This window comes from Lepidochelys kempii, chromosome 7 (assembly GCF_965140285.1).
Source record: "Lepidochelys kempii isolate rLepKem1 chromosome 7, rLepKem1.hap1, whole genome shotgun sequence".
NCBI classification, from domain to species: Eukaryota; Metazoa; Chordata; order Testudines; family Cheloniidae; genus Lepidochelys; species Lepidochelys kempii.
Genome location: NC_136386.1, coordinates 82,839,494 through 82,845,656, shown reverse-complemented (window position 1 = coordinate 82,845,656; position 6,163 = coordinate 82,839,494).

Here is a 6,163-nt window from a genome sequence, read left to right as displayed (position 1 = left end):
TCATGTTAGTCTGTATCCGCAAAAAGAAAAGGAGGACTTGTGGCACCTTAGAGACTAACCAATTTATTTGAGCATAAGCTTTCGTGAGAAGTGAGCTGTAGCTCACGAAAGCTTATGCTCAAATAAAGTGGTTAGTCTCTAAGGTGCCACAAGTCCTCCTTTTCTTTTTACTAGTAAAATGAGTGTCCATCTTACAAAAGAGCTGGCATTGATGCAGCTTCAGCAGCATTAAGGTGCTACTGTAGAAAGGAATCTAACAAACTGTTGGTTTTCATCACCTGGTAGAAAAAACATCTGAGCCCTGTCTATGCTAACACTTACAGCTTTGTTCCACCGGTGCTGCTGCTGCACTGTTGGGGACAGGTGCTGTGACACAAATAGTAATTTCTGTTGTGTATGTAGACAAAGGCTTATGCAGGATTGGCAAACTAGCAGGTTTAAGACCTCACAAATACCATGGAACTGAACTCTGATTAACTGAGAGAGGAAAGGATAGTTAGTCAGGCTAGCCCTCTTTGCTTTGGGTTTGCTTTTGTTTAACTCAAAGGCCTGAGCGAACAGATGGAAGGAGAGTTATTCTATTAAAGTTTCAGCACCCTCATCCTCCAGTTAAGGGTTGAGAGGGCTCCCAAGCCACTTCTCTAGGTCCTCCGAGAAAGACCTCTTGCACACCAGGGAGACATGTCCTGACTTTTCTGATATTTCTAAAGGGGAGGAACCTTATCTTTTGAAAAAAGAAATCTTCAGGTCTCTTTTGTTTGAGTTGCTACTCTGGTGCTGACCCTAAGCATAGACAAGGGAAAGTCAGGGCTGGCAGTAATTGAGTTAATCTTGGTTAATTAGCTCGGCTGATGCACGCCTTTGCATGCCCTTGTCTATACTAAGGGGCCAGCAGTGCACCAATGCAGCTACAGTGATTGCTGAGTCAGGGCTGCTCCTAATTGGCTGTCTACATTTAAGCAAAAAAGGTCACAAACCCAAGCTTGACTCTTTAGATCACCTTTAAGGAGCTCAAATAGCCTAATGACTCTACTATAGAGGAGATGGCAGAGCCCACAGCAGTATGATTTGGCCTCTCTAACATGCTAGCATTTTAAAAAGCAGAGATTGTGAGATAAAGATTCCACTCAGGGTACCCTGAAAGGCCATTACATGGGGCAGCCTGTTCACTTTCTATTTTCCCCAGGGCCTTTCCAGAGGACACTCAAAAAGGCCAAACTGTCTGGAGAAATATTCGCCAGATGGTTTTGTTTTCACTGAAAGCAAGAGCAAAGCATCTGTTAAAGTTCCTTATCTCAGGTTATCCTGTCTTCCTTGATAGAGGCCAGTTTCTCTTTGAAGGCCAGCCTCACAGCTGGAGAATTAAGTCTGCTCTAGCCTTTAGCATTGTAAAAGAACTGCTGTGCCAGCTGGCTAACCCTGGGAATGTGACAATAGCACAAGATGTGGTAAATACAACGTGGGAAAGAAAAACCAACAAATCCAATCAAATACAATTAATCTGTACAGAGCTGTGGTGGGAAGTGCATGAGCTGGCTTGCTGTTTGACCAGCTGCCTTCCTAGGCAGGCCCTGAGCACTTCCTGCCTACCTGTTAGACAGGATGTCATTCACAAGACTGTACGTGTGTCATGTAACAACTGCTCTTCTGGAATAGCTTGTTTTGCCAAAGCCCAAATTACCTGCACTTAAATACAACTGCTAACTGCACAAATGGCCTCTGTGCATTGCCTCTGTCAAAGGAAACTTAGGGGCCCAATTCAGCCCTGGTGGTGGTGGTTTTACAACTCACAATTGAAGTTTACTTTCCAGCTGCTCACCAAGATCTATTAAAAAGGCAGCTGTTTGGTGTTTTAAAATGTTTATTATGGTCCCTGAAGTCTTCCAATATATTCTTCTTGCACTTTTGCCTACTAGAAGTATCATTAGTGTGATACAGATCAGAATGCTGATGGACACCAAATACCACCCAGTGGTTTGGGCCAAATGCTTTCCACACACAGGCAGTTTAACCTGTGGACATTCTGAATGCTGAATTTTGGGGAGTAGTTTATCAGGGCAAAGCTAAAACTTGGGCCTAGTAACAGGCAAACGTCACACATTCAGAGTAAATTACCATTAGTCACTGACTGAATTATTTTAATGAAAATATCCTTTATTTGCAATGAAACAGCACAGCATAAATACATGTACTGGTATCCAGTTAGCGGCATAAAATCACTTCAGACTGGTGCCAATGGATTTAGCCCCCAGCAGCTATGTAGGAGATGGAGGCAGCTGCTTTTGCTTCAGTGTTACTTTCATGCTGCACAAGCCTTGTGAGCACTGTGACTTCCCCCTTGAACCCAAAGAGTGTACAGCTTAATCCCACTGACATGTGACAGGCCACCAGCTGGACTCAGACACGCCCACAAAGCTATAATTCAGCAGCTGGTTCAGTTGTTTGCTACCTCATCCCCTCAAAAGCTGCTACCTCAAAAGTAACCAGCTAGCTTAGACTAGTGACCAGATAGCAAATGTGAAAAATTGGGACGGGAGGGGGGGTAATAGGTGTCTATATAAGAAAAAGACCCCAAAATAGGGATTGTCCCTATAAAATCAGGACATCTGGTCACCCTACCTTAGACTAGTGTTGGGCAGCTAACCAAGCAGCCCACGAATAATCCTGAGTGGAACCCAGGACTCTCACATGCCTTACCAACAGGCAGCCAGGGGCAGAGCAACTCAGCTGAACGCTGTCTCTTTGTGTGTGTAGGAGAAGGGTTGGTCTCCCTCAGGGCCTCTAACACAGGAGACTGTATCCGGGGTAGCCGTGTTAGTCTGTATCCACAAAAACAACAAGGAGTCCGGTGGCACCTTGAAGACTAACACATTTATTTGAGCATAAGCTTTCCTGGGTAAAAAACCCACTTCTCCAGGTGCATGGAGTGAAAATTACAGATGCAGACATAAAGATACTGACACATGAAGAGGGGAGATACCTCACAAGTGGAGAACCAGTGTTGACAGGACCAATTCGATCCAGGTGGATGTAGTCCCCTCCCAATAATAGATGAGGAGGTGTCAATTCCAGGAGAAGCAAAGCTGAGCCAGCCACTAATGAGCCAGCCACTCCCAGTCCCTATTCAAGCCCAAATTAATGGTGTGAAATTTGCAAATGAATTTTAGTTATGCAGTTTCCCTTTGAAGTCTGTTTGTGAAGTTTTTTTGTTCAAGTATTGCTACTTTTAAATCTGTTATAGAATATCCAGGAAGATTGAAGTGTTCTCCTACTGGCTTTTGTATGTTACCATTCCTGATGTCCTATTTGTGTCCGTTTATTCTTTTACGTAGGGACTGTCCGGTTTGGCCAATGTACATGGCAGAGGGGCATTGCTGGCACATGATGGCATATATAACATTAGTAGACGTGCAGGTGAATGAGCCTCTGATGGTGTGGCTGATGTGGTTGGGTCCTCTGATGGTGTCGCTAGAGTAGATATGGGGACAGAGTAGGCAACGAGGTTTGCTACAGGGATTGGTTCCTGGATTAGTGTTTCTGCGGTGTGGTGTGTAGTTGCTGGTGAGTATTTGCCTCAGGTTGGGGGGCTGTCTGTAAGCGAGGACTGGCCTGCCTCCCAAGGTCTGGGAGAGTGAGGGATCGTTTTCCAGGATAGGTTGTAGATAGTTGATAATGTGCTGGAGAGGTTTTAGCTGGGGGCTGTACGTGATGGCCAGTGGTGTTCCGTTATTTTTCTTGTAGGGCCTGTCCTGTAGTAGGTGATTTCTGGGTACCCATCTCGCTCTGTCAGTCTGTTTCTTCACTTCCCCAGGTGGGTATTGTAGTTTTAAGAATGCTTGATAAAGATCTTGTAGGTGTTTGGGGGATTGGAGCAAATTCAGTTGTATTTTAGGGCTTGGCTATAGACAATGGATCGTGTGATGTGTCCTAGATGGACGCTGGAGGCATGTAGGTAAGTATAGCGGTCAGTAGGTTTCCGGTATAGGGTGGTGTTTATGTGACCATCACTTATTTGCACTGTAGTGTCCAGGAAGTGGATCTCTTGTGTGGACTGGTCCAGGCTGAGGTTGATGGTGGGGTGGAAATTATTGAAAGCCAGGTGGAATTCTTCAAGGGCTTCCTTCCTGTGGGTCCATATGATGAAGATGTCATCAGTGTAGCGCAAGTAGAGGAGGGGCATTAGGGGACGAGAGCTGAGGAAGCATTGTTCTAAGTCAGCCTTAAAAATGTTGGCATACTGTGGGGCCATGCGGGTACCCATAGCAGTGCCGCTGACTTGAAGGTATAAGTTGTCTCCAGATCTGAAATGGTTGTGGGTGAGGACAAAGTCACAAAGCTCAGCCACCAGGTGTGCCGTGGCCTCATCAGGGATACTGTTCTTGACAGCTTGTAGTCCATCCTCATGTGGAATATTGGTATAAAGAGCTTCTACATCCATGGTGGCCAGGATGGTGTTTTCAGGAAGATTACCAATGCATTTTAGTTTCCTCAGAAAGTCGGTGGTGTCTCGAAGATAGCTAGGAGTGCTGGTAGAGTAGGGGCTGAGCTAGATAATCCTGCTGTAAGAGTGCTGATGCCTGAGATGATGGGACGTCCAGGGTTTCCAGGTTTATGGATCTTGGGTAGCAGATAGAATACCCCTGGTTGGGGCTCTGGGGGTGTGTCAGTGTAGATTTGTTCCTGTGCTGTAGCAGGGAGTTTCTTGAGCAGATGGTGTAGTTTCTTTTGGTACTCCTCAGTGGGATCGGAGGATAGTTGCCTGGCAGCCTCCTTTTCATAATCCAACCTGTTCATTATGACGACAGCACCTCCTTTGTCAGCCCCTTTGATTATAATGCCAGAGTTGTTTCTGAGGCGTTGCGTTCTGTAAGGCTGAAGTTATAGGGCAAGTGATGCTGTTTGTTCACAAGTGCAGCCTGTGCACGTCGGTGGAAGCACTCTATGTAGAAGTCCAGTCTGTCATTTCGACCGTCAGGAGGAGTCCACGCAGAATTCTTCTTCTTGTAGTGTTGGTAGGAGGGTTCCTGTGGGTCCGTACACTGTTCAGTGGTGTGTTGAAAATATTCCTTGAGTCAGAGATGACGGAAGTAGGCTTCCAGATCACCCACAGAATTGTATCATGTTTGTGGGGGTGGTGGGGCAGAAAGAGAGTCCCCGAGATAGGATAGACTCTTCCGCCAGGCTAAGTGTGTGGTTGGATAGATTAACAATATTGTTAGGTGAGTTGAGGGTACCACTGTTGTAGCCCCCTCTGGCATGTGGGAGTTTAGATAGTTTACTGTCCTTTTTCCTCTGTAGAGAAGTGAAGTATGCATTGTAAATGGCTTGTCTCATTTTTGTAAAGTCCAGCCACGTGGAAGTTTGTGTGGAAGGTTGGTTTCGTATGAGAGTCTCCAGTTTTGAGAGCTCATTCTTGATCTTTTCCTGTCTGCTGTACAGGATGCTGATCAGGTGGTTCCTCAGTTTCTTTGAGAGTGTGTGCCACAGTCTCTCACCATAGTCAGTGCAGTATGTTGATTGCAATGGGTTTTGTTACCTTCAGTCCATTTGGTATGATGTCTGTCTGTATCTGTTAGAAACACTAATCCAGGAACCAATCCCTGTAGCAAACCTCATTGTCTACTCTGTCCCCATATCTACTCTAGTGACACCATCAGAGGACCCAACCACATCAGAGGCTCATTCACCTGCACATCTACTAACGTGATATATGCCATCATGTGCCAGCAATGCCCCTCTGCCCTGTACATTGGTCAAACCGGACAGTCCCTACGTAAAGGAACATCAGGATTGGTAACATACAAAAGCCAGTAGGAGAACACTTCAATCTTCCTGGACAGTCTATAACAGATTTGAAAGTAGCCATACTTGAACAAAAAAACTTCACAAACAGACTTCAAAGGGAAACTATAACTAAAATTCATTTGCAAATTTCACACCATTAATTTGGGCTTGAATAGGGACTGGGAGTGGCTGGCTCATTACAAAAGCAGCTTTGCCTCTCCCGGAATTGACACCTCCTCATCTGTTATTGGGAGGGGACTACATCCACCTGGATCGAATTGGCCCTGTCAGCACAAACAGGTTCTCAAACTTGTGAGGTAACTCCCCTCTCTTCATGTGTCAGTATATTTACATCTGCATCTGTCATTTTCACTCCATA